The sequence below is a fragment of the Plectropomus leopardus genome, chromosome 22 (assembly GCF_026936395.1).
Source record: "Plectropomus leopardus strain MGB_pleo_1.0 chromosome 22, ASM2693639v1, whole genome shotgun sequence".
NCBI classification, from domain to species: domain Eukaryota; kingdom Metazoa; phylum Chordata; class Actinopteri; order Perciformes; family Serranidae; genus Plectropomus; species Plectropomus leopardus.
Window position 1 is genome coordinate 17,745,836 of NC_142197.1, and position 9,220 is coordinate 17,755,055.

Sequence of the window (9,220 nt, forward strand, 5' to 3'; positions counted from 1 at the left end):
ATGTCGAAAAAGTCAAAATTTGACCGCTCCTAAAAATGGCTGCAAACGTTCTAAAATAGCTTGCAGAGACGCCTTATAACATGCAAAGTGGGAATAAAGTCAGAATATGGCCAAAAACCTCATAATTTAGCATGTCAAAAATTGGCCACAAAGGCAATAGTATAGTATGTCGAAAAAGTCAAAATTTGACCGCTCCTAAAAATGGCTGCAAACGTCCTAAAATAGCTTGCAGAGACGCCTTATAACATGCAAAGTGGGAATAAACTCAGAAAAAGCAATAAAAACTCATAATTTAGCATGTCAAAAAATTGGCCACAAAGGCAATAGTATAGTATGTCGAAAAAGTCAAAATTTGACCGCTCCTAAAAATGGCTGCAAACGTCCTAAAATAGCTTGCAGAGACGCCTTATAACATGCAAAGTGGGAATAAACTCAGAAAAAGCAATAAAACTCATAATTTAGCATGTCAAAAATTGGCCACAAAGTCAATAGTATAGTATGTCGAAAAAGTCAAAATTTGACCGCTCCTAAAAATGGCTGCAAACGTCCTAAAATAGCTTGCAGAGACGCCGTATAACATGCAAAGTGGGAATAAAGTCAGAATATGGCCAAAAACCTCATAATTTAGCATGTCAAAAAATTGGCCACAAAGGCAATAGTATAGTATGTCGAAAAAGTCAAAATTTGACCGCTCCTAAAAATGGCTGCAAACGTCATAAAATAGCTTGCAGAGACGCCTTATAACATGCAAAGTGGGAATAAAGTCAGAATATGGCCAAAAACCTCATAATTTAGCATGTCAAAAAATTGGCCACAAAGGCAATAGTATAGTATGTCGAAAAAGTCAAAATTTGACCGCTCCTAAAAATGGCTGCAAACATCATAAAATAGCTTGCAGAGACGCCTTATAACATGCAAAGTGGGAATAAACTCAGAAAAAGCAATAAAAACTCATAATTTAGCATGTCAAAAAATTGGCCACAAAGGCAATAGTATAGTATGTCGAAAAAGTCAAAATTTGACCGCTCCTAAAAATGGCTGCAAACGTCCTAAAATAGCTTGCAGAGACGCCTTATAACATGCAAAGTGGGAATAAAGTCAGAATATGGCCAAAAACCTCATAATTTAGCATGTCAAAAAATTGGCCACAAAGGCAATAGTATAGTATGTCGAAAAAGTCAAAATTTGACCCCTCCTAAAAATGGCTGCAAACATCATAAAATAGCTTGCAGAGACGCCTTATAACATGCAAAGTGGGAATAAACTCAGAAAAAGCAAAAAAAAACCTCATAATTTAGCGTGTCAAAAAATTGGCCACAAAGGCAATAGTATAGTATGTCGAAAAAGTCAAAATTTGACTGCTCCTAAAAATGGCTGCAAACGTCCTAAAATAGCTTGCAGAGACGCCTTATAACATGCAAAGTGGGAATAAAGTCAGAATATGGCCAAAAACCTCATAATTTAGCATGTCAAAAAATTGGCCACAAAGGCAATAGTATAGTATGTCGAAAAAGTAAAAAATTTGACCGCTCCTAAAAATGGCTGAAAACAACATATAATACCTTGTATAGACACGCTATAGCATCCAAAGCAGGAATAAATGCCAAAAAAGTCCCAAAACCTTAAAATTTAGCATGTTAAAAAAATGGCCCAAAAGGCAATGTCCAAAAAGTGAAAATTTGACCACTCCTAAAAATAGCTAAAATCGACATATTACAGCTTGTAGAGACGCATTATAACATACAAAGTGGGAATAACGGCCAGAAAAGGTCAAAAACCTCATAATGTAGCACGTAAAAAAAGATGTCAAAAAAGACAATAGTATATCATGTCGAAAAAGTCAACATTTTACTGCTCCTAAAAATTGGCTGAAAACGTCATAAAATAGCTTGTAGAGATGGGTCATAGCATACAAAGTGGGAATAAAGGCCAAAAAAGGCCAAAAACCTAATAATCAAGCATGCCAAAAAATGTCCCAAAGGGCAATGGTATAGTATGTCCAAGGTAAAAATTTGACCGCTCCTAAAAATGGAGGAAAATGACATATAATATCTTGTAGAGACACGTTATAGCATAGAAAGTGGGAATAAAGGCCAAAAAAGGCCCAAAACATCATAATTTACCATGTCAAAAAAAAAGGCTATAAAGGCAATAGCATATTTTGTCGAAAAAGTCAAAATTTGGCCGCTCCTAAAAATGGCTGAAAACGAGATATGATAGCTTGTAGAAAGGCGTTATAGTAAACAAGTGGGGAAAGAATGCCAAAAAAGGCTGAAAACATCATAAATCAGCATGTTAAAAAAAATGCCACAAAGGTAATAGTATATTATGTATTGACATTTTTTGCTATGCGACAGTATGCGATTTTTGGTAGTTTTTTCGACATGCTAAAATGTCATGTTTTCGGTCATTTTTTCAACATGTCACAACATAGGTCTAAACATGCTCAAAAACTCATGGAAGTTGGTACACTTGTCCAGCCTGGCGAAATATTTCATATTTTGGTGATTTCCAAAACCGGCGTGGCAAAATGGCTCCACAGTACCCCCTAAAGCATAGCCCCAATGGCCGGTTTTACCTACAATTACAAAATTTGGTACATTTATGTATCATGCCCAGATGCACAAAAAAGCCTCTTGGACCCTCCCCCCAAACCCAACAGGAAGTCAGCCATTTCGAATTTTGTGCTCATTTTGTCTTACAGGATTAATACAATCAACTTCAAATGTGGTGTGTCTATTCTCAGCTCCTTGGCGATGAAAACTTATCACAGGTCTGTGCAACACTGTTACTGCTTTCCCATGACTTGGCATACAATTTTGATGTCTCGCCATAACACAGGAAATTGTTATAACTTTGGTGTACATTTTCCGATCCACCTGAAACTTCATAGGTTTGATCAGAGTCCCACCCTGAACACATCTGTATGACAATATTCACTAGTTGTGATAGCCAAGTCGGGTCAAAGCCTGCCATCCCGTGGTGTGCCCTGTGTTTAAATGTCATTTAAAACAAATTTCCTGCAACTCTTCATCACCTGCACTAGTCTATTATAGTTACAGTGAGGGTGTAGAGAACAGCATTATTTTTACAGCTGCCAACAGCCCAACATAATTCCCACTGAGAAAATGGGCGAAATCAAAATAAGGCAGTTAGACTGGGGCACCAGGCCCCCAAAAATTAAATCCAGCCCTGATAAATTTAAAAAAAAAAAAAAAAAACAGAAGCAGAAGCAGTGGAAAGATGCTGGATAAGAGATGAGCGAAGTGTTGTCGTATTTATAAAGAATTCCATCTAAAGTGTGACTTTTGAGCCGCTAATCCTATCAACATGCTTTAAAAGAGACATAAAGTGGAGAATCTAAGCTTTCCACTGATATCAGATATGCTCTGTTTAGACACACAGACGCTCTGCACTGAACGTGGTTACTTCTGCGCATTGATTCGCCAGTGAAACCCATGTGGTTCCGTCCTCTGAGCCAAACAGCAAGGGTTGCGAAGGCTTTGTCCCGCCTCCTGTGTCCCGATTGGATGACAATTTTAGTATTCAACTGTTCTTCACGGAAATTCGAACGCACGCAGAGGGAAAACGAGACGAAGTACGCGTGTTTGTTTACATGGAAAACATACCCAAAAATAACAGAGTAGCAAGACAGAGCTGAGCAAAATGCAAGACCAAAATGTCAAAATGACGGTGAACAGCTGAAGAGGCGCTGGATTCATTTTGTTTGAAGGAGTGGCCTCGCGACGCTGCAGCTGATCCTCATCACAATCAGCTGATGCAGCAGGAGGAGGACACGCAGGACAGCGGACACTTTGGAGATATTAGGTGAGTAACTTAATATATTTTTTACTCTGTACTTTAAGTAAATCTCTTTGCACGACTCTGAGTGAATTAAATGTTGCAATTCAAAAATTTATATATGTGTGATGTGCCACATTGACGATGCCTGCTGCTCAAACCCACATATATATGTTCACCAAAGTGACTTTGATGTTGTTTTCTGTGTTTTATAGGAAACTGATGGAAACCACAGGCACTATGATACGATGCAAAGGTAAGATTTAAAGAAAAAAGCTGAATGCACTGTGCTGAATATGAATGTGTTGTGTTAACGCCACAGAGCAGTATTAATTGTACTGCTTGTGTTTCAGCTGCTGGAGGTGAGGAGAGCAGTCTTGGCCAACATCTCTGCTATGTTGATTTTTTTGTTCCTTTGTAGCTGTTTTTTATTTCTTAAAATAAAGCTTTACTATTTTTAAAATGTTTCTGGTAAATGTGTCGTTTTTTTTTCTCAATGAACTGATATTGTGACAGGTGTCTCCAGTAACTGTAAAATATTAATTCTAACAATAATTATATCAGTAATAATGATACCATAGAACACCATATGACAGCAGAGCAGACAGATATATAAAACTTAGTTGCTTATCGGTCTGACTCATATATTAGTAGCATTTTTAACAGCTGTCACTGCTGGTAATGAGCTAAATAGCACATCTGAGAAGATTGTGTTGTCAGAATGTTTGGCTGAGTGGTGAGAGCAGGTGTTTGGTGTTCTTGAGGTTGTTGGTTCAAGTCTTACTTGTTATAAGTTACTGTTGACTTTTATGCCATGATTCAAATGAAAATATCAGCTCTGCCAAGAACTTAGTTGCATATTGGTATGACCCATGTCTCAGTTGAGTTTTTAACACGTCACCGCTAAATGAGCTAGATAGAACATCCGATAGAAGTATGGTGTCTGGAGGTTTGGCTGAGTGGATAATGCAAGTGTCTGTGATTTCTGAGGTTGTTGGTTTGAGTCTCACTTGACACAAGGCACATTTTGTTCTTATTCCATGAATCAAATAAAAATATCAGCCCTACTAACAACTTGGTAGATTTTTGGTCTGTCTCACACAGTCAAGTTTTCAACAGCTGCCATTAGTGACACTCAGATTAAAGCGACGCTGAATGATGTCAAGATGTCTGGAGGTTTGGCTCAGTGGCTAGAGCAAGAGGATGGTAACCAAGAGATTGTTGGTTCAAATCCAGCATGGAACATGTAGCTTTTGGAGACTGTCATGTGAGCACAGAGTTAATAAAGTTAATAAATCATTGATCAATGCCTTTAATATCACATCATCGTTCTGCAATATCACAATCAATGTTTAAACTGTATTAACTGCAGATATTTTGATTTGCTTTGGGATCATTCACTTGTTTCAGCTAAATGTATAAATGATGCCTTTTTAATTTGATCTGGACCACTTCACCTGTTTCAGCCTAAATGTTATATATCAACTTTTCATGCCTTAATTTGATAAACATAATATCACAATCAGTGATTCTAAACTGTTTAAACTGTCAGCATCTTAGTTATTTATGCAATTAAATAAAGAAAATTTTCATGCCTTTTATATCTGTCTAAAATCGACATCTGCGAAACTGGTTATTACCTGTTATGTACTTCACCTGTTTTCAGCCAAAATGTTATATAAATCAATTTCATGTTCTGTAATATCACCACTAAACTGTATTAAACTACAGCCAAATGATATTTTATGCAATTTAAAAAAAAAAAAAATTGGCTTTTATATATCTGTCTAAATATATATAAACAGGTAAAACCAGTGTTGGCAGCTACGTCTGTCGATTTTAGACAGATATATAAAAGCCAATTTTTTTTTTTCATTGCATAAATATCATTTGGCTGTAGTTTAATACAGTTTAGACACTGATTGTGATATTGCAGAACAAATTAAGGCATGAAAAGTTGATTTATATAACATTTTGGCTGAAAACAGGTGAAGTGGTCCCAAAACAGGTAAAACCAGTATCGGCAGCGACGTCTGTCGATTTTAGACAGATATATAAAAGCCGATATTTCTTTTTTTTTTTAATTGCATAAAATATCTTTTGGCTGCAGTTTAATACAGTTTAGACACTGATTGTGATATTACAGATCAAATTCAGGCATGAAAAGTTGATTTATATAACATTTTGGCCGAAAACAGGTGAAGTGGTCCCAAAACAGGTAAAACCAGTATCGGCAGCGACGTCTGTCGATTTTAGACAGATATATAAAAGCCGATATTTCTTTTTTTTTTAATTGCATAAAATATCATTTGGCTGTAGTTTAATACACTTTAGACACTGATTGTAATATTGTAGAACAAATTAAGGCATGAAAAGTTGATTTATATATCATTTTGGCTTAAAACAGGTGAAGTGGTCCCAAAACAGGTAAAACCAGTATCGGCAGCGACGTCTGTCGATTTTAGACAGATATATAAAAGCCGATATTTCTTTTTTTTTTTTAATTGCATAAAATATCTTTTGGCTGCAGTTTAATACAGTTTAGACACTGATTGTGATATTACAGATCAAATTAAGGCATGAAAAGTTGATTTATATAACATTTTGGCTGAAAACAGGTGAAGTGGTCCCAAAACAGGTAAAACCAGTATCGGCAGCGACGTCTGTCGATTTTAGACAGATATATAAAAGCCGATATTTCTTTTTTTTTTTAATTGCATAAAATATTATTTGGCTGTAGTTTAATACAGTTTAGACACTGATTGTGACATTGCAGAACAAATTAAGGCATGAAAAGTTGATTTATATAACGTTTTGGCTGAAAAACAGGTGAAGTGGTCCCAGAACAGGTAAAACCAGTATCGGGCAGCTTAATGCCTGTCAATTTTAGACAGATATATAAAAGCCGATATTTCTTTTTTTTTTAATTGCATAAAATATCATTTGGCTGTAGTTTAATACAGTTTAGACACTGATTGTGATATTGCAGAACATTTGAAAAGTTGATTTATATAACGCTTGGCTGAAAAACAGTGAAGTGGTCCCAGGTAAAACCAGTCGCTTACTGTCGAACAGATATATGCCATTTTTTTTTTAAATTGCATAAAATATCATTTGGCTGTAGTTTAATACAGTTTAGACACTGATTGTGATATTGCAGAACAAATTAAGGCATGAAAAGTTGATTTATATATCGTTTTGGCTGAAAAACAGGTGAAGTGGTCCCAAAACAGGTAAAACCAGTATCGGCAGCGACGTCTGTCAATTTTAGACAGATATATAAAAGCCGATATTTCTTTTTTTTAAAATTGCATAAAATATCATTTGGCTGTAGTTTAATACAGTTTAGACACTGATTGTGATATTGCAGAACAAATTAAGGCATGAAAAGTTGATTTATATATCGTTTTGGCTGAAAAACAGGTAAAGTGGTCCCAAAACAGGTAAAACCAGTATCGGCAGCGACGTCTGTCAATTTTAGACCGATATATAAAAGCCGATTTTTTATTTTTTTTATTAATTGCATAAAATATCTTTTGGCTGTAGTTTAATACAGTTTAGACACTGATTGTGAAATTGCAGAACAAATTAGGCATGAAAAGTTGATTAATAATGATTTATTAACTTTATTAACTCTGTGCTCACATGACAGTCTCCAAAAGCTACATGTTCCATGCTGGATTTGAACCAACAATCTCTTGGTTACTATCCTCTTGCTCTATCCACTGAGCCAAACCTCCAGACATCCTGCCATCATTCAGCGTCCCTTTCATCTGAGTGTCACCAATGGCAGCTATTGAAAACTTGACTGTGTGAGACGGACCGATAATCTACCAAATTGTTAGTAGGGCTCATATTTTTATTTGATTCATGGAATAAGAACAAAATGTGCCTTGTGTCAAGTGAGACTCAAACCAACAACCTCAGAAATCACAGACACTTGCATTATCCACTCAGCCAAACCTCCAGACACCATACTTCTATCGGATGTTCTATCTAGCTCATTTAGCGGTGACGTGTGTTAAAAACTCAACTGAGACATGGGTCATACCAATATGCAACTAAGTTCTTGGCAGAGCTGATATTTTCATTTGAATCATGGCATAAAAGTCAACAGTAACTTATAACAAGTAAGACTTGAACCAACAACCTCAAGAACACCAAACACCTGCTCTCACCACTCAGCCAAACATTCTGATAACACAATCTTCTCAGATGTGCTATTTAGCTCATTACCAGCAGTGACATCTGTTAAAAATGCTACTAATATATGAGTCAGACCGATAAGCAACTAAGTTTTATATATCTGTCTGCTCTGCTGTCATATGGTGTTCTATGGTATCATTATTACTGATATAATTATTGTTAGAATTAATATTTTACAGTTACTGGAGACACCTGTCACAATATCAGTTCATTGAGAAAAAAAAAACGACACATTTACCAGAAACATTTTAAAAATAGTAAAGCTTTATTTTAAGAAATAAAAAACAGCTACAAAAGAACAAAAAAATCAACATAGCAGAGATGTTGGCCAAGACTGCTCTCCTCACCTCCAGCAGCTGAAACACAAGCAGTACAATTAATACTGCTCTGTGGCGTTAACACAACACATTCATATTCAGCACAGTGCATTCAGCTTTTTTCTTTAAATCTTACCTTTGCATCGTATCATAGTGCCTGTGGTTTCCATCAGTTTCCTATAAAACACAGAAAACAACATCAAAGTCACTTTGGTGAACATATATATGTGGGTTTGAGCAGCAGGCATCGTCAATGTGGCACATCACACATTTATATTCTTGAATTGTAACATTTAATTCACTCAGAGAGTCGTGCAAAGAGATTTCCTTAAAGTACAGAGTAAAAAATAAGTTACTCACCTAATATCTCCAAAGTGTCCGCTGTCCTGCGTGTCCTCCTCCTGCTGCATCAGCTGATTGTGATGAGGATCAGCTGCAGCGTCGCGAGGCCACTCCTTCAAACAAAATGAATCCAGCGCCTCCTCAGCTGTTCACCGTCATTTTGACATTTTGGTCTTGCATTTTGCTCAGCTCTGTCTTGCTACTCTGTTATTTTTGGGTATGTTTTCCATGTAAATGAACGCACGTACTTCGTCTCGTTTTCCCTCCGTGTGTTCAAATTTCCGTGAAGAACAGATGAATACTAAAATTGTCATCCAATCGGGACACAGGAGGCGGGACAAAGCCTTTGCAGCCGTCGCTGTTTGGCTCAGAGGACGGAACAACTTGAGTTTCACTGGCGAATCAATGCGCAGAAACTGATGATGTATTCACGTTCAGTGCGGAGCGTCTGGATGTCTAAACAGAGCATATCTGATATCAGTGGAAAGCCTAGATTCTCCACTTTACGTCTCTTTTTAGAGTATGTTGATAGGATTAGCGGCAAAAAGACAGAC

General features: G+C 36.5%; 2 long non-coding RNA genes across 2 annotated transcripts; one reads left to right on the top strand and one right to left on the bottom strand.

Moving 5' to 3' along the window:
• The first annotated feature begins 3,525 nt into the window (after positions 1–3,525).
• Positions 3,526–4,263, top strand: LOC148185893 (uncharacterized). The gene is made up of 3 exons (XR_015775589.1): positions 3,526–3,828; positions 4,017–4,057; positions 4,155–4,263. It is a non-coding gene; the product is annotated as an uncharacterized LOC148185893 (long non-coding RNA).
• A 3,903-nt stretch (positions 4,264–8,166) lies between these two features.
• LOC148185894 (uncharacterized) lies at positions 8,167–9,220 on the bottom strand. Its single transcript, XR_015775507.1, has 3 exons — positions 8,685–9,220; positions 8,461–8,501; positions 8,167–8,363 (listed from the first exon to the last, which is right to left on the bottom strand). It is a non-coding gene; the product is annotated as an uncharacterized LOC148185894 (long non-coding RNA).